This window comes from Podarcis tiliguerta (assembly GCF_965153285.1).
Source record: "Podarcis tiliguerta genome assembly, chromosome: 10".
NCBI lineage: Eukaryota > Metazoa > Chordata > Lepidosauria > Squamata > Lacertidae > Podarcis > Podarcis tiliguerta.
This window is the reverse complement of record NC_139543.1, coordinates 72,828,671-72,847,468: the sequence shown is the minus strand read 5'-3', so window position 1 is coordinate 72,847,468 and position 18,798 is coordinate 72,828,671. Positions and strand designations below refer to the sequence as shown.

At 47.5% G+C, this 18,798-nt stretch overlaps 1 protein-coding gene across 1 annotated transcript in view; it reads left to right on the top strand.

Annotated features, from left to right (window-relative positions):
* Window positions 1–18,798, top strand: part of LOC310659061 (uncharacterized protein) — a 39,347-nt gene that overhangs the window by 2,304 nt on the left and 18,245 nt on the right. The gene's annotated exons all lie outside the window — the stretch shown is intronic.

Sequence of the window (18,798 nt, the reverse complement as noted above, 5' to 3'; positions counted from 1 at the left end):
AGGGAGGACAAAGAGGTAAAGGGGTCGCGGAGGGGAGGAGGGGGGAGAAAGGACCCAGAGACCCCTCCAGCTGCCCAAGCGCCTTCCGTGGGGCCTGGATCCCGGCACGCGTGCTGCGAAGGGGCGGAGATGGGGCGCCCACCCACGAGGACACCCTGGGGCGCGGAGAAGCGGGCCAGGAAAGGGTTAAGGGGTGCGGGAGGCGCCTGGATAGAGACCCCCCTGTCCCTCCCCATCTCGTCTTGGGGGGCAATAGGGTCGGAGAGATGGAGGGCGCACGGCGAGGGATGAGCCAAGGGGGCATTTTTGTGCAGGGGAGATTCCGGGAGAGAGGGAGGGGGTCATGGAAGTGGGGGGAGGGGAGCATTCCCGGGTCAGGGAAGGGCAGCATTTTCGGGGGGAAGGAAGACCAGTCTTTGGGGAGACATCTCCATCATGACGCCCACGATGAATCTCCGGAGGGGCCGCCTTGGCTTCTCCCTCCCGCCCAGGAATCGGCCCCCCTTCAAGGTGACCAGAGAGGGATCCCTGGAAAGTGGGGGTCCTGTCCCCCCACCCTTCCTTCCTACAATCTCCATCCTCCTTCCACCCCATAAGCCCCTGACCTGTCCAGACACAGCGATTCTGCCCAGTCCAACCATTGGTCCCCTGGAGAGGAGAGGAAATCCCAAGAGGGGAGGGGGGAGTTCTTCTCAGAAGCGGCTCTTGGTTTCCGCAATCCCACCCAGGAAGCAGCCAGAAACCTTTTCCTCTCTCTCAGGCTTCCATCTTTATTGTCTTTTCCACTGAGGATGAGGATAATGTACACCTGTCATCGGAAAAGGGTGCAGAGTCCATGGAATGGCTCTCAGGGTTGATTTAGAAGTTGCACCTCAAAAGCATTCTGTTCCTCTTATTCTTTGTAGGCAATGTCAGAGTGACTGACGAGCTGAGATACAATCCATCATCATCGGATGACAGCGACTGCATGAATCTTCCCAGTCAAAGGACCCATTTTCCTGATAGACAGCGCCTGGGGCTGGAGGCTCTACACACCAGGTGTGCCTGTGCAGGCCAAAGACTGCCAGTATTAGCACAGGTGAGGTGTGTGACCCCCCCAAATTTACAGAGTGTGTATGAATGTGAGTTTGTGGGTGGGATTATATTTTACAGCAACCCTGTGATTTTCTCCACCCACAACATTTCATGAGCTGATATTGCAGTACGAATTCCAAATTAACTACAGAAATCACATGATAATAATAATAGTGCAGTGGTACCTCGTGTTAAGAACTGAATTCATTTTGGAGGTCCATTCTTAACCTGAAACTGTTCTTAACCTGTGGTACCACTTTAGCTAACCTGTGGGGCCTCCTCCTGCCGCCGTGCGATTTCTGTTCTCATCCTGAAGCAAAGTTCTTAACAAAAGGTACTATTTCTGTGTTAGCAGAGTCTGTAACCTGAAGCGTCTGTAACACGAGGTACCACTGTAAAAGTTATAGTATTCGTCTTTCCCCCCAGCCACTCTGGGCAGCTTACAGTACATATAGGTAAAGGTATAGGGACCCCTGACCATTAGGTCCAGTCGTGGCCGACTCTGGGATTACGGCGCTCATCTCGCTTTATTGGCCGAGGGAGCCGGCGTACAGCTTCCGGGTCATGTGGCCAGCATGACTAAGCCGCTTCTGGCGAACCAGAGCAGCACACGGAAACACTGTTTACCTTTCCGCCAGAGTGGTACCTATTTATCTACTTGCACTTTGACATGATTTCGAAATGCTAGGTTAGAAGGAGCAGGGACCGAGCAACGGGAGCTCACCCTGTCGCAGGGATTCGAGCCGCCGACCTTCTGATCGGCAAGCCCTAGGCTCTGGGGTTTAACCCACAATGCCACCCGCATCCCTACAGTACATATACAAGACAGTAAAACATCCAACATTAAAAACCTCCTGATACGGCTGTCTTCTAAATGTCAGATAGTTGCCTACCTCCTTGCCCTCTGAAGGGAGGGCATTCCATGGGGCAGGAGGCCCTCTGCCTGGTTCCCTGGAACTTCACTTCTAACAGCAAGGGAACCAGCAGAAGACCCTCGGAGGCGGACCTCCCTGTCCGGACTGAGCAATGGGGGTGAAGATGCTCCTTCAGGTCCACAGGGCCGAGGCTGTTGAGGGCTTTGGGTTGCAGATCTTGCTCCTCCATAATGATTGATGTATAGTTAGCAGAGTAGGAAAAAACACTCAGAGGCAGCAAAAAAATAATTCAGCTGAGAAATTTATTGCTGAAGACAGATAAGCATAACAGGATCCAAAAATAGCAAAAATTTAACTCACAGTAAAACCCTGACCCAGCATACCAAAACAGCACTCAAGTAAGAAACAGACAAGCAGAGTAGAGTAATATCAGAATAGGAAGTGGGAGCAGGCACATTTCAATACTGCAATTTCTATACAATGCAATGTCAGAGTAACCCTGGGACTAGATAACAAGCCTCCAGGTGGACGTGCCCCACCTGCCCTTCACGTTCCTCTTCCGCACGGGCAGAATCTGCCTTCTGGACTGTGGGATTCACGCTTGTTCTCCTCCTCTCCATCCACCAGGGCTTGACTTCAGGTGCAGCAGAATTCCCCAGCCCCCAAGGATTTGAGACCCATCAGCTATCCTCACCTGGGTTAGCCGGCCGGTTGAAGCCGTTGCTTGAACCCCTGTTGCATGCTGACATCTTCTGGAAGCCACAGGTGAGAGCTGAGTGCAGGGTGGGCACCAAGGGTGAAAAAATGACCCCAGAAGGACATGTCCCCCACCAGAGGAACTACAGCTCCCCAACACCCCATGACATCTAGATTCAGATAGGTAGCTGATGCAGTTGAAATAAAATATTTTAAAATAGTCCAGTAGCACCTTAGAGACCAACTATGATTGTTCTAGATATAAGCTTTTGTGCGCATGCACACTTCTTCAGATGCACCGACACAGATGTCACCAGACCCTTGTATATTGTGGGAGGGTGGGGTGGGCTTTTTCTCAGAAGGGCACTCCTACTACCATCTCCCACTACCCATCACTATATGAAGAAGTGTGCAAGCACACAAAAGCTTATGCCTAGAACAAACTTAGTTGGTCCCTAAATTGCTGCTGTTGTTGTTTTTTAGTCGATTAGTAGTGTCTGCCTCTTCGTGACCCCCTGGACCAGAGCACGCCAGGCACTCCTGTCTTCCACTGCCTCCTGCAGTTTGGTCAAACTCATGCTGGTAGCTTCGAAAACACTATCCAACCATCTCGCCCTCTGTCGTCCCCTTCTCCTTGTGCCCTCCATCTTTCCCAATATCAGGGTCTTTTCCAGGGAGTCTTCTCTTCTCTTGAGGAGGCCAAAGTCTTGGAGTCTCAGCTTCAGGTTCTGTCCTTCCAGTTCGCAGTCAGGGCTGATTTCCTTCAGAATGGAGAGGTTTGATCTTCTTGCAGTCCATGGGACTCTCAAGAGTCTCATCCAACACCAGAATTCAAAAGCATCAATTCTTTGGCAATCAGCCTTCTTTATGGTCCAGCTATCACTTCCATACATCACTACTGGGAAAACCGCAGCTTTAACTATACAAGCATTTGTTGGCAAAGTGAGGTCTCTGCTTTTTAAGATGCTGTCTAGGTTTGTCTTTACTTTTCTCCCAAGACCCTAAGTTGCTACTGGACTATTTTTGTTAATTTTTTTACTTCAACCGTGTCAGACCAATATGTCTACCTACCATTAAGTACAGTTATCTCCTCGCCTTGAATATCCTGCTTTTCAGTGCCAGATTAGGATAGTGCTCTGTCAGAAGGCAAGCACAGGATCAGGCAGCACATCATCATTATAAAGAACCATTGGGGTCGGTGTTTCCGCCTGGGATTCCCATGTGCCATCTGCTTCTCCTGCTCTCTCCATGCAATGCAAGGCATGTAGACAGAGGTCCATCTCCAAGAACAGGAGCTTCCCTGAGCACCCATTCAGCTGACCCCAAGCACCAAGCCTTCTCACAAGTTCTCTGACTGACCCAGACCACAGTCCCCAGAAAAGACGTAGACCTGGGTCTCCCAAAATGGTCCACATGGACCTCCTGAGGTCAGGGGGACTGTGCAGGTGATTCATGAAGATCTAGAGGTGGAAATGGGGACAACCACTTGATTTGAAAGGTAGTCTCAGAGGACAACGGTATTCCAAGATCATGCTGTGTTATTAAAGATGATTGAGGATTATGAAAGTTTGCTGATGCATTACTATCATTCGACATTATACCGTTTTCATTTCCTAAAAAGTGGGAACATGGGGAGGACATGGGAGAATGTAGGGGATGTTGAAATAGGAGAAGGTGCTAATGGCGGCTGATCTGTCCATTTCCCCCTGTGTTTTCTTTCCTGAAACCCAAACAGGATTTCCTTTCTGCCCACTCTGAAAAAGGTGGTGGAGAAGACAGAATTGCAGGGGACAGGGCACCTTCCATTTCATTGGAATAGCCATTAAAATTGTGAAATGTGGAATATGCTTCACTGAATGAGCACACACAGTTCACATCAACGAACACAAAAAGGAAAGAACCCATTTAAAGGTATGGAGTGTGGAAAGAGCTTCTGTTTCAATGCAAAACTTAGAACACACCAGTAGACTCACAGAGAGAGAAAACATTTTACGTGCAGGGAGTGTGGGAAGAACTTCAGTCAGGGTGGAAACCTTAAATTGCACAAACGGACTCACACAGGGGAAAAACTATATTTATGCATGGAGTGTGGAAAGAGCTTTAATGATAGTGGAAGCCTTAGAAGACATCAACGGACTCACACAGGGGAGAAACCATTTCAATGTATGGAGTGTGGAAAGAGTTTTAGTGATAGTGGAAGCCTGAGAACACATCAACGGACTCACACAGGGGAGAAACAATTTGAATGCATGGAGTGTGGAAAGGACTTCAGTCAGAGTGGAAACCTTAGAAATCATCAACGGACTCACACAGGGGAGAAACCATTTGAATGCATGGAGTGTGGAAAGGACTTCAGTCAGAGCGGACACCTTAGAAATCATCAACGGACTCACACAGGGGAGAAACCATTTGAATGCATGGAGTGTGGAAAGGACTTCAGTCAGAGCGGACACCTTAGAAATCATCAACGGACTCACACAGGGGAGAAACCATTTAAATGTATCGAGTGTGGAAAGAGTTTCCGTTTTAATACAAACCTTAGAAGACATCAACAGACTCACACAGGGGAGAAACCATATGAATGTATTGAGTGTGGAAAGAGCTTTAGTGATAGTTCTAAACTTAGATCACATCAACGGACTCACACAGGGGAGAAACCATTTAAATGTATGGAGTGTGGAAAGAGTTTTACTGATAGTGGAAGCCTTAGAATACATCAACGGACTCACACAGGGGAGAAACCATTTGAATGTATGGAGTGTGGAAAGAGTTTTAGTGATAGTGGAAGCCTGAGAACACATCAACGGACTCACACAGGGGAGAAACCATTTGAATGCATGGAGTGTGGAAAGAGCTTCAGTCAGAGTGGGCACCTTAGACAACATCAACGGACTCACACAGGGGAGAAACCATTTGAATGCATTGAGTGTGGAAAGGACTTCAGTACGAGTTCAAACCTTAGAAATCATCAACGGACTCACACAGGAGAGAAACCATTTCAATGTATGGAGTGTGGAAAGAGTTTTAGTGATCGTAGATACCTTAGATCACATCAACAGACTCACACAGGGGAGAAACCATTTGAATGCATGGAGTGTGGAAAGGACTTCAGTCAGAGTGGGCACCTTAGACAACATCAACGGACTCACACAGGGGATAAACCATTTAAATGCATGGAGTGTGGAAAGGACTTCAGTACGAGTTCAAACCTTAGAAATCATCAACGGACTCACACAGGAGAGAAACCATTTCAATGTATGGAGTGTGGAAAGAGCTTTAGTGATAATGGAAACCTTAGACAACATCAACGGACTCACACAGGGGAGAAACCATTTAAATGCATGGAGTGTGGAAAGGACTTCAGTCAGAGTGGAAGACTTAAAAAACATCAACAGACTCACACAGGGGAGAAACCATTTAAATGTATGGACTGAGGAAGGAGCTTCAGTCAGAGTGGAACCTTTGATTTATGTCCACAAACACACACAAAAGACAAACTGTATAAATATCAGGAAAGCAGATAGAGGTTCACTCTTAGTGGAAGTTCAAAATCAACAGACTTATGGACAGAAAGAACTTTAAGAGTTGAAACCCTTCAAACCATCAACAAACTCAGAGAGGAGAAGCAGTTTAAATGAAAAGATTGCAAAAAGTGCTTTATTTATAATGGAGTGATCAAGGAACATCCCAGGACTCTCACATGGGAGAACCCATTTAGATGTATGGAGTGTGGGACGTCTTCCTCTCAGAGTCAACTCTGAGCAATGAACTCAGCAGGAAATCATTCCTAAAAGCATGAGGTATATGTGAAGTTCTGGTGTTTATATGTAAAACTGTCTAATAATGAAATAATGAAGGCAACATCTCAGAATAGTGAGTATAATTTTAGATTAAAGTACCTTTGGTTTTTGCACCAAACTCTGTCACCCCCCACCCCTGATCTCCAAGCACGGCTTCTTCACCTGAACTTCATCGCTGCCTCCTGCCCTGCACGTTCTGAAGAAAACTTGAAATACTGAAATTGAATGGGAGATTTCCCCCCAAGCCTAATTTCAAGAGGGGGAAGGAGGGGCTGTAGGTATCAGGGAAGTCTCCTGGGGGGCCCATCTTCACTTATGAACCCCATGGGGCAACCCCAGAGATCCTGCTTATTCCAGGGTTTGGGAAAGAGAATATTTTTCCATAGTCCCAGAAGTTTTTATTCCCTCATGCTACTCGGGAGTTTTCCTAGCAGAGGACCACAGTGCTGTGGCTGCTGTTGTTGTCATGGACTGGCTGGTGGGAGGGGGAGGCACCAGCTGGGGGACCACAAGGGAAGAAGGCTCAAAGCCTGGGGATTGGTGGGGGGATGAGGCGAAAGAGGGAGAAAAGGGAGCAGACCGGAAGGGGAGATTTTGCAAGCTGAGAAGGAAACAGGGTTTAGTGAGCGGGAAGAGTCTGGGGCAGAGAGCAGTTCAGGCTCAGAGGGAGGAGAGGAGGGGGCCAGGAGACCCAGAGGAGGCCGGCTGCTGAAGCATCCAGGGAGACTGCCCCTCCTGCTGCGACCAGCACATGCCTTTGTGTCTGGCGGTTAGAACTCTTAGAATGTGGGGATCCCATTTTTCAACCAAAGGAAAACCCCGCTAGCCTTTTCCCAGGTCTTTCCTGACCTGACAGTCGTTCGTCTTCTCTACGAAGGACTCTACGAAGTCCTTCTCCCTCCCTTTATTTACCATGGGGTCCCAGCACCCTTTTCTGCCTCTTACACTCTAGGGAAAAGAGTCCCTTTCCATTGGACGCCTGGCAGCCCAGTGCCAAATCCAGCTGCTCCAGAGAGAACGGAAAGGAACTGGAAACGCCCTTGCGCTCTGACGCACACCAGTCGCTTCCTTCAGGATCAGCTGCATTTACGAGAAAAAGAGAAATTGGAAACCGAGCCCAAGTCCCTTGCTATCCAAACTGGCCACTTGGACCAGCCTTGGGGCGTCTTCCTTGGGAAAAAGGAAAAGTTTCAGATCTCAGGTTGCCTTGGCTGCCAGAGCGACAGAGAATGAGAGCTTTGATTGGCGTTCTCCCCTTGCAGTTAATTGCCTCTCTAATTGCAGAACCCCAATTCTCCCATTCTCCCCTCCCCCTCCTAGCTACCTCTTGCCAGGAAGGCTGGGAGTGAAGACCGTAAGCAAAAGATACAGCAAAGGATGAGAATCTGGGTTGCTGGGTGTTTCAGAGAATCCCGCCCACAATCTTCTCCATTCCTAGACTCACATCCGCATGCGCTGCTCCTGGCCATCCCAGGGTCGTCTGCTTCTTTTTTTAATATGCTTTTTATTAAGTTTTCATTTTAAATACACCAACACCAACAAACAAATATATCAAATCTTTTTACATCTATCTTACTTTATGTTCCATAGAGCCATTGACCTCCCTCCTTCCCTTCCGCAGGTTTTCTTCTTCCAGTCTTTAATTCACAGATTCATTAGTAAAAGACTAAACCATGACATGAGATTTATTTCAGTCCTGCTAACGTCTTCAGATTTCTACAGTTCTCACTTACATAGACCATAAATTTACTCCATTCTTTTTGGTACTTTGTTTCCTCCTGACTGCGAATCCTGTGTGCCAGTTTTGCTAGTTCCGCATCCTCGACCAACTTTGTCTGCCACTCCTTTACAGTCGGTATCTCCTGTGTTTTCCACTTTTGGTCTATCAGAACTCTGGCTGCTGTTGTAACATACATATATAGTCTTTGGTCCGTCTTCTTAATATCCTCTCCTATCAAACCTAGCAGTAGTTCTTCAGGCTTTTTTGGGAAAGTATATTTAAACATCTTTTTAAATTCATTATAGATCAGTTCCCAAAACTCTTTCATTTGATCACATGCTCACCACATGTGGTAAAAGTCACCATCCTTTTCTTTACATTTCCAACAGATTTTACTACTCGTCCTGTACATTTTTGCTAGTTTGCTGGGAGTAAGATACCAGCGATAAACCATTTTCATTACATTCTCTTTTAAAGTAGAGCATGCAGTAAATTTTAAATTTTAATTCCAGAGTTTGATCCATGCATCATATTCTATATTATGCCCAAAGTCTATTGCCCATTTTGTCATAGCCTCTTTCATCAATTCATCTTTTGTATTCCGTTCTAATAAGAAATTATACATTTTCGAGAGTAGTTTGGTCTTGCTTTCTATAATGTCAATTTGAAATTTCTATTTCTTATCTTCAAATCCTAATCTTTTATCATCCTTAAAAACATCATTAACTTGATGGTATTGCAACCATCCTGTCAATTTCTCCTCAATACAATTATAGGGCTTCAATTTCCATCCTTTCTCAGATTGCATCAAAATCTCCTCATATGTAGCCCATCTCCCTGCCATATTCAATTTTTTTACTGTTAACATTTCAACTGGTGAGACCCAACACGGTGTTTTCCTTTCTAGCAGATTCTTATTTCTGCCCAGACCTCATATAGGGCACTCCTTATCACATGGTTTGTGAAACCTCTGTGCACTTTCACTTTACCATACCAGAGGTAGGAGTGCCACCCATATCTGTTATTAGATCCCTCCAGAACTAACAGGTCTGAGTTTTCCAGGTTATCCAATCCTTTATCCAACATAGACAGGCCACTTCGTAATAAAGTTTCAAATCAGGTATCGAGACCCCCCCCCTTTCCTCTCTGTCCGTCAGTATTTTAAGTTTAATTCTCGATTTTCTCCCTTGCCATATGAAGCACGGGAGAACCTTTTGCCATTCTCTAAATTGTCCTAAGCCTCTGATTATAGGAATCGTTTGAAATAAAAATAGCATCTTTGGTAATGTATTCATTTTGATCGCTGATATTCTTCCCCTTATTGACAATTTTAATCTATCCCATACTTCCAAATCTCTTTTAATCTCTTTCCGCACTGGTTGATAGTTATCATTGAATAAGTTTATATTCTTTGCCGTCTTCCAGATTCCCAAGTATTTTACTTTTTTAATCACCTTAATTTCACTTTCTACCTTTCTACCTCATTCTTTTCCATATTTTTGACCAGCATTTCCATCTTTGTCTTGTTCAATTTAAATCCTGCCAATTGTCCGAATTTTCCCATTTCTTCCAATGCTTTTTTAACACTTTCCTGACTGAGGTTCATCTAAGGTTAATGCTAAATCGTCTGCATAGGCCTTAAGTTTTCATTCTTTAACACCTATTTTAACTCCATTTATCTCTGATCTTTCTCTCAAATAATTTGCTAATACCTCTAGAACCATAATAAACAATAGCGGGGACAGTGGGCACCCCTGTCTGGTACCCTTTGTGATGTCAAATGATTATGTCAAGGCATTATTCACTATTAGTTTCGCTCTCTTTTCCGAGTAAATTGCTTCAATTCCGCTCAGGAAGGAGCCACCAACCCCCATCATCTCCATAGTTTTCTTCATAAATAACCAAGATATATTATCAAATGCTTTTTCAGCATCGATAAACATGAGTACAGCTGGTTTATCATTTCTTACCTCTAAATATTCCAATGTATTAATAATATGTCTTACATTATCTTTTAATTGCCTGCCTGCTAAAAAACCTCCTTGGTCTTTATGAATTAGCTCATTTAATATTATTTTCAATCTGTTTGCCATAATGTCCACAAATAGTTTGTAATCATTGTTTAACAGTGATATTGGTCTAAAATTCTTAATGCTCAAATGATCTGTGTCTTGTTTGGGGAACAACGTTATATATGCCTCCTTCCAGGAATTTGGTATTTTTCCTCCTTGTAGAATAGAGTTCACAGAGAACCGGTATCAACTGTTCACTAAGTGTCTTGCAATACTTTGAGGTAAGCCCATCCGGTCCTGGGGCTTTACCTTGTTTCATCCTCTTTATTGACCTTTGGGTTTCCTGTTTTGTTATTGGGGCATTTAGTTGTTCTCTTTCCATGCGGCAGCAGGATTGGTTTGGATGAAAGACTGGATTACACCAAAAGATATGGACCTAATAGACTTGGAAGGCCACGAGAATCGGTCTGGATGGCAGGCTTCTTCAAAATACGAAAAAGTGAAGGTCCACAGGGTATTTTTGAGCCATGTGTTAAGAAAATCATGATATAAAATCTGGAATAAATATAAAGGACTACTTGAGCCCAAAATACCCTTGTGGACATCACCAAGAGAAGCCATCTACTCATGTCAGAATAGTTACAACTAGCAAAACTGACGGGAAGAGTCAGAGGAGGATTGAACCAGAAAATAGTTGGAGAAGGGAGAATATTAAAGGATTATATAAGATCATATTTTACCAACCACACCATATTAGCAGAACTTGAGTGATACTTGTAAACACAACAACATGCTGTTTGTGGAGTAGACGGGAACAATATCAAAGAATATAAAACTGTGGGGGGAAACAACGGCAGTATAAACAGTACAATGAGAATGATTGGAAGACTCATTTTGTCAGAAGTCTTTTTTATTTAATTAGGAAGATTAAGTTTTTTCATGCACATAAATCTGCTTTTTCTTTCTTTTTCTGTATTTTCTTCTTTCCTTTCTTCTTCTTCGTTTTTTCTTTCATTTTCTTTTTGCAGTATGAGATTCCAAATTCTTTGCATATGTATGTAATTTAAATCAAAAAAAGATTATTTTAAAAAATAAATAAATTTGAGGCCGGCCTGATGAAGCGTTGCTTCCTCTGGTTAGCCCCGCTGGAACTCCACTTATTTCCAGACCCTGGGGTCACTAGAGGACTGGTGGCTCCTCCTGGCAAATGGCCTGGTGTGCGCTGGATCATCGGTCCTTCCTTGCCCCCAGAATCCGGCCATCCGAAGGTCCCATCTGGGGTGCCATCTGTTGTAAACAAAAGCTGCCCTTCTTCCCTTATGGGGGACACAAGAGCCCTCATAGAGTCCCTTGTAGGTTCGCCATCGGTAGGAGAAAACAACAGAGGCAACCAGAGAATACTGAGAAGCAAAGCAGCTCGTAAGCCTGATCTTGATTGATCTGTTACAACAGTGTAGTCCCCTGAGGTGGACCCCCAACCAAGGTGTGCCTGTCTTTATATAGACATTTTAAATTCCCTACCCTGGAGCTCCAGACCACCCCTCCATACATCACAGAAGGGGTGTAACCCCAGACCACCCCCCACAAACATCATACCTGCATCACAGAAAAACAGTCTACAACAGAAATGTGAATGTTGCCATTTTTCCTGTCTGCCAGGTTATCTGATATTGCCTTATCTGATTCCCTTTCCTGGTAGTCTGGCCATTCCTTTGAGATGGTGATTTCCCAATTCCTGAGACAATGGGAAGGTTCCCTCACCCCCTCCCTCCTTGCAGAGAAAACATTTGGTCAGTTGGGGAGTCTAAATGGTTTCCTGTGCTGCTCCAGACATGTGGTCCACATATCTATGTATGCACTTGGTTGGTACATTTATGAACATTTATTGTATATATAAGACCTTGTTACGGAAAATCCAGGTGCGAGGCTGCTCTGCCACCTGGCTCGTCGGACTGAGTCCGCGGGTCCCTGCGGAACAAAAGGAGCGCAGCCAGAGACGGGAGCAAGTTGGAGAAGATCCACGTTTGTTGTGCAACAGGTTCAAGGCGAGATTGAACCCCGAGGATGGGGTGACATGAACTTTTAAAACTTCCCACCATTACCCCAGATACAGTTCAAAAGCATCATCACTACATCATTGCTACATCACGATTACATCAGAAAAGGGGTGGGTTCTACAAGATTAAGATATGGAGGAGGGAGGGGGAATCCTGCAGAGTTGGAACATGTATTGAAAGGCACATTCTGAGTACCGGTGGTAAGAGGGCAATGGGGACTTAGTTTGCATAGTCTGTCACCCGGCCGAGCCTGGAGGAAGGGCTAGACTGGGTGATTTGGCATCAATGGGGTCCTTCCTGGGTGTACGTGACCTCCCGCTTGAGGGATTATGGAAGGTACTGGGCAGTCTTGAAGTCCTGAGGAAATTGAGCAGTTTGGCATTGAAAGCAAGAGAATCGGTGGTACGGGTGATTTTCTATGGGGATTTTTTAGCCCTTTAAAACAGTGGCAGCTCATTTGGGGAACGAATTGATCCATTGTATCAATTTGGATGGGCTTAGCAAGGATACGAGGTGTCAGTCCATTGTTCTCCCATCAGGGAGCTGTCAACAGCTTGTCCGAAGGTAAAGGAGACCTGCAAGAGCTGACACTGCGGACCAAATGCATTGTATTGATTGGCTGGAGGCTGCATTCAGTGTAAGCTGATTGGTCAGGACGCTCCCATAGGCAAATAGTCTGTTCATTCATAAAATATGCTACTAGCTCCTCCGGTCTAGCCAGGGAAAGGGCACTTTATTTGGGGGCTTGGGTTTTGCGTGGTGCTTAGTGCAAAAGAGTGAGGGGGCTGAGGGGTCCTTGTAGGCCCGGGCGCCCTTGAGGTCATCGCCTCGAACCCTCTGAAGGCTTCTGGGAAGGGGGTTGACCAACATGCCCCCCCTTCCGTATCAACCTTAATTTTTTTATTACAGGATTCATCCAGTCCAGCCTTTCGCACGATGAATTCTGGATCTACGTTAAATAAGCAGGGAGACAATATACAGCCTTGCCGTACTCCTTTCCCAATTTTGAACCAATCAGTTGTTCCATATCCAGTTCTAACAGTAGCTTCTTGTCCCACATAGAGATTTCTCAGGAGACAGATGAGGTGATCAGGCGCTCCCATTTCTTTAAGAACTTGCCATCGTTTGCTGTGGTCGACACAGTCAAAGGATTTTGTGTAGTCAATAAAGCAGAAGTAAATGTTTTCTAGCTTTCTCCATAATCCAGCACATGTTTGCAATTTAGTCTCTGGTTCCTCTGTCCCTCTGAAATCCAGCTTGCCCTTCTGGAAGTTCTCGGTCCACATACTGCTTAAGCCTGCCTTGTAGCATTTTAAGCATAACCTGGCTAGCGTGTGAAATGGGCACAATTGTACGGTAGGTGGAGCATTCTTTGGCACTGCCCTTCTTTGGGATTGGGATTCATGTGTTCAGGAAACACATGAACTCCTCTTTGTCTTCAGGAATGTAATCATGGGGAGAGGAAAGCAGGAACCGGACAAGTGACAAGGAGAAGAAGAGGAGGAGGAGTTTGGATTTGATATCCCGCTTTATCGCTACCCTAGGGAGTCTCAAAGCGGCTAACATTCTCCTTTCCCTTCCTCCCCCACAACAAACACTCTGTGAGGTGAGTGGGGCTGAGAGACTTCAGAGAAGTGTGACTGGCCCAAGGTCACTCAGCAGCTGCATGTGGAGGAGCGGAGACGCGAACCCGGTTCCCCAGATTACGAGTCCACTGCCCTTAACCACTACACCACACTGGCTCTCGACAAGACACTCTGGTTACCACCACAACTCCTCCCTCAACCCTTCCTCTTTGTGATGTGTCAATGATGTAGTCATGATGTAATCATGATGTAGTCTTGGGGGTGTAGCATGGGGGATTAGGAGCTAATAAAAGTTGGGGTCTTCTTTTGTTCTGGGCTTCCATCTTGTTCCACCTGGTGGCAGGTGGGAGTCCTGTGGCGACAGTCTTCAATCAAGACCAAACCTCCTGGCTGCTCTTTTGCTCTGCTATTTGTTAGGGGGAAATCTAGGTGCGAGGCTGCTCAGTCCCCCAGCTGGTCGGGCAGAGCCCGCGGGTCCCTGCGGAATAAAGGAAGGAGTCCAGCCACCAACCGGAGCAAATAGCTGTAGACCAAAGTTTTTGTGCAGTAGGTTCAAAGATGAAATTTGAACCCCGAGGATGGGGTGACAAAGACTTTTAAAACTTTCCCACCACATCCCAGAATACAGTTCGAAGGGGAGGGGTTAACCTTGGCAAACATGTCCAGACAAGTCCTTGGTACAAGATTTGCATAAGCAGACATGGCGGGGCAAGAGTCAGGTATAAGATGAGCATAGACAAATATGTCTTAAGTGCCCACCACCCAAAAGTACAATAGAAGTTCCTTTGCATGTCTGGAGCCTGAGGGAGTCAGGTGATGAGATTTGGCTTCCTTTGGCTAACAATGAGCCCAGCAATTGTCACCTCTGGGAACTTCCTGAAGTCCTTTTGCAAGGGGAAAATAGCTTTGGAATGGGGGGAACTGGCAAAGGAGATGATTTTATATTATTTTTAAAGCTAGGTGACTTCCCTGAGCTGTCAAGTTGGAAGGTTATATTCAGGCATAATATTTGTCATATTTAACTTTAAAGATGTGCCCCCCCCCCCCGTAATATATTCCTGGCTGGTCTCCTTGTTTCTTGCCCTCAGATTTTGGAATCCGCTTCTGGCTCCAATTGTATCGGCTGCTTTTCTGAGCCTCTTGGCTGTTGTGCATGGACGGTGCCTGGGTCCACGGTCCTTGTCCTGGCCTGAGTCAGAGCTGGGATTTGGGGGTTTGAACAGCACCAAGACATAAAACCCGGAGGGATCCAAGCTCGTGGGGTGGGGGAGGGGAGGATGTTGCAATGCAAACCTTGCAGGGGGAGGGGACCCACTTTGCAGCTGGATCTCCGGGATCAGCCCCTCCCCCGCCCTCCTGATCCACTAAAGGAAAAGGGGAGGGGGAAACCTTCCTCCCCCCCTCAATTCTTTCCCTCCCCTCCTCCTCTCACCCCGCCCCCACAGCCCCAGATCCCGCCCCCAAACATCCCACCCCTTCCTCCTCCTCCTCCTCCAATCCGGCTTCTGCTCCGGGAATGGTTGGGGGGGGGGTGAGCTTCTCCCGCAAGTGGAGCTTCCACTCCGGATTGCTGCGCTGCGCCGTAGCTCTGGGGGGGGGGGGGGGGGCGCTTTCGGAAAGGGGAGGGAGGAGGCAGGGGACGCACCGCCGAGGATGTTGCAGGAAAGGAGAATCGGGAGCGAGGACAAAGAGGTAAAGGGGTCGCGGGGGGAGGAAAGGACCCAGAGACCCCTCCAGCTCCCCAAGCGCCTTCCGTGGGGCCTGGATCCCGGCACGCGTGCTGCGGAGAAGCGGGCCAGGAAAGGGTTAAGGGGTGCGGGAGGCGCCGGGATAGAGACCCCCCTGTCCCTCCCCATCTCGTCTTGGGGGGGCAATAGGGAGGGAGAGATGGCGAGGGGTGAGCCAAGGGGGCCTCTGGGTGCAGGGGAGACCCCGGGATGGGAAGGGGGCCAGGGGCGGCGGGAGGAGCATCCCTGGGGCAAGAAAGGACAGCATTGGGGAGGGGGGAGATACGAAGACCAGTCTTGGTGGGGGGCTCCATCGTGGCTTCCTTAGGGAATCTCCGGAGGGGCCACCTTGGCTTCTCCCTCCCGCCCAGGAATGAACCCCCCCCTTCAAGACGACCTAAGAAGGATCCCTGGAAAGTGGGGGGTCCTGTCCCCCCACACTTCCTTCCTGCAAGCTCCATCCTCCTTCCACCCCATAAGCCCCTGCCCTGTCCAGACGCAACTATTCTGCCCAGTCCAACCATTGGTCCCCTGGAGAGGAGAGGAAATACCGAGAGGAAGAGGGCAGGGGGGAGGCCTTCTCAGAAGCGGCTCTTGGTTTCCGCAATCCCACCCAGGAAGCAGCCAGAAACCTTTTCCTCTCTCTCAGGCTTCCATCTTTATTGCCTTTTCCACTGAGGCTGAGGATAATGTACACCTGTCGTCAGAAACAGGGGTGCAGAGTCCATGGAATGGCTCTCAGGATTCATATAGAAGCTGCATCTCAAAAGCATTTCTGTTCCTCTTCTTCTTTGTAGGCAATGTCAGAGTGATTGACAAGCTGAGATACAATCCATCATCATCCGATGACAATGACTGCATGAATCTTCCCAGTCAAAGGACCCATTTTCCTGATAGACAGTGCCTGGGGCTGGAGGCTCTACACACCGGGTGTGCCTGTGCAGGCCAAAGACTGCCAGTATTAGCACAGGTGAGGTGTGTGACCTCCCCAAATTTATAGACTGTATGTGAATGAGCGTTCGTGGGTGGGATTATACTGTACGGCAACCCTGTGATCTTCTCCACCCATAACATTTCGTGAGCTGATATTGCAGTACGAATTCCAAAATAACTGCAAAAAATCTCATAATAATAATAATAGTACAGTGGTACCTCAGGTTAAGAACTGAATTCGTTCTGCAGGTCCGTTCTTAACCTGAAACTGTTCTTAACCTGTGGTACTACTTTAGCTAATGGGGTCTCCTGCTGCCGCCATGCGATTTCTGTTCTCATCCTGAAGCAAAGGTACTATTTCTGGGTTAGCGGAGTCTGTAACCTGAAGCGTCTGTAACCTGAGGTACCACTCTAGAAGTTCTAGTATTTGTCTTTTCCCCCAGCCACTCTGGGCAGCTTACAGTACATATAGGCAGTGGTGTAGCGTGGGGGGTGCAGGGGGGGCCGGCCGCACCGGGCGCAGCATCTGGGGGGGGCGCACTCGCAGTGCTAAAATCCACGGGTTAGGGGGCGCAAATTACTTGCCTTGCCCCGGGTGCTGACAACCCACGCTACGCCACTGCATATAGGTAATAGTATAGGGACCCCTGACCATTAGGTCCAGTCGTGGCCGACTCTGGAGTTACGCCGCTCATCTCGCTTTATTGGCCGAGGGAACCGGTGTGCAGCTTCTGGGTCATGTGGCCAGCATGACTAAGTCACTTCTGGCGAACCAGAGCAGCGCACGGAAATGCCGTTTACCTTCCCGACAGTACAGTACATATACAAGACAGTAAAACATCCAACATTAAAAATCTCCTGATCCAGCTGTCTTCTAAATGTCAGATAGTTGCCTACCTCCTTGCCCTCTGAAGGGAGGGCATTCCATGGGGCAGGAGGCCCTCTGCCTGGTTCCCTGGAACTTCACTTCTAACAGCAAGGGAACCAGCAGAAGACCCTCGGAGGCGGACCTCCCTGTCCGGACTGAGCGATGGGGGTGAAGATGCTCCTTCAGGTCCACAGGGCCGAGGCTGTTGAGGACTTTGGGTTGCAGATCTTGCTCCTCCATAATGATCGATGTATAGTTAGCAGAGTAGGAAAAAACACAGAGGCACCAAAAAAGAATTCAGCTGAGAAATTTATTGCTGAAGACAGATAAGCATAACAGGACCCAAAAAATAGCAAAAAGGTAACTCACAGTTAAACCCTGACTTAGCCTACCAAAACAGCACTCAAGTAAGAAACAGACAAGCAGAGTAGAGTAATATCAGAATAGGAAGTGGGAGCAGGCACATTTCAATACTGTAAGTTATATATAGTTCAATGTCAGAGTAACCCTGGGACTAGATAACAAGCCTCCAGGTGGACGTGCCCCATCTGCCCTTCACGTTCCTCTTCCGCACGGGCAGAATCTGCCTTCTGGACTGTGGGATTCACGGTTGTTCTCCTCCTCTCCATCCACCAGGGCTTGACTTCAGGTGCAGCAGAATTCCCCAGCCCCCCAAGGATTTGAGACCCATCAGCATTCCTCACCTGGTTTAGCCGGCCGGTTGAAGCCGTTGCTTGAACCCATGTTGCATGCTGAGATCTTCTGGAAGCCACAGGTGAGAGCTGAGTGCAGGGTGGGGACCAAGGGTGGAAAAATGACCCCAGTAGGACATGTCCCCCACCAAAGGAACTACAGCTCCCCAACACCCCATGACATCTAGATGCAGGTAGGTAGCCGTGTTGGTCTGACGCAGTTGAAATAAAAAATTAAAAAATAGTCCAGTAGCACCTTGGAGACCAACTATGATTGTTCTAGATATAAGCTTTTGTGTGCATGCACACTTCTTCAGATACACCGACACAGATGTCACCAGACCCTTGTATATTGTGGGAGGGTGGGGTGGGGTTTTTCTCAGAAGGTACTCCTACTACCATCTCCCACTACCCTTCACTATATGAAGAAGTGCGCAAGCACAGGAAAGCTTATACCTAGAACAAACTTAGTTGGTCCCTAAATTGCTGTTGTTGTTGTTGTTTAGTCGATTAGTCGTGTCCACCTCTTCGTGACCCCCTGGACCAGAGCACGCCAGGCACTCCTGTCTTCCATTGCCTCCTGCAGTTTGGTCAAACTCATGCTGGTAGCTTCGAGAACACTGTCCCACCATCTCGTCCTCTGTTGTCCCCTTCTCCTTGGGCCCTCCATCTTTCCCAACATCAGGGTCTTTTCCAGGGAGGCTTCTCTTCTCATGAGGTGGCCAAAGTCTTGGAGTCTCAGCTTCAGGATCTGTCCT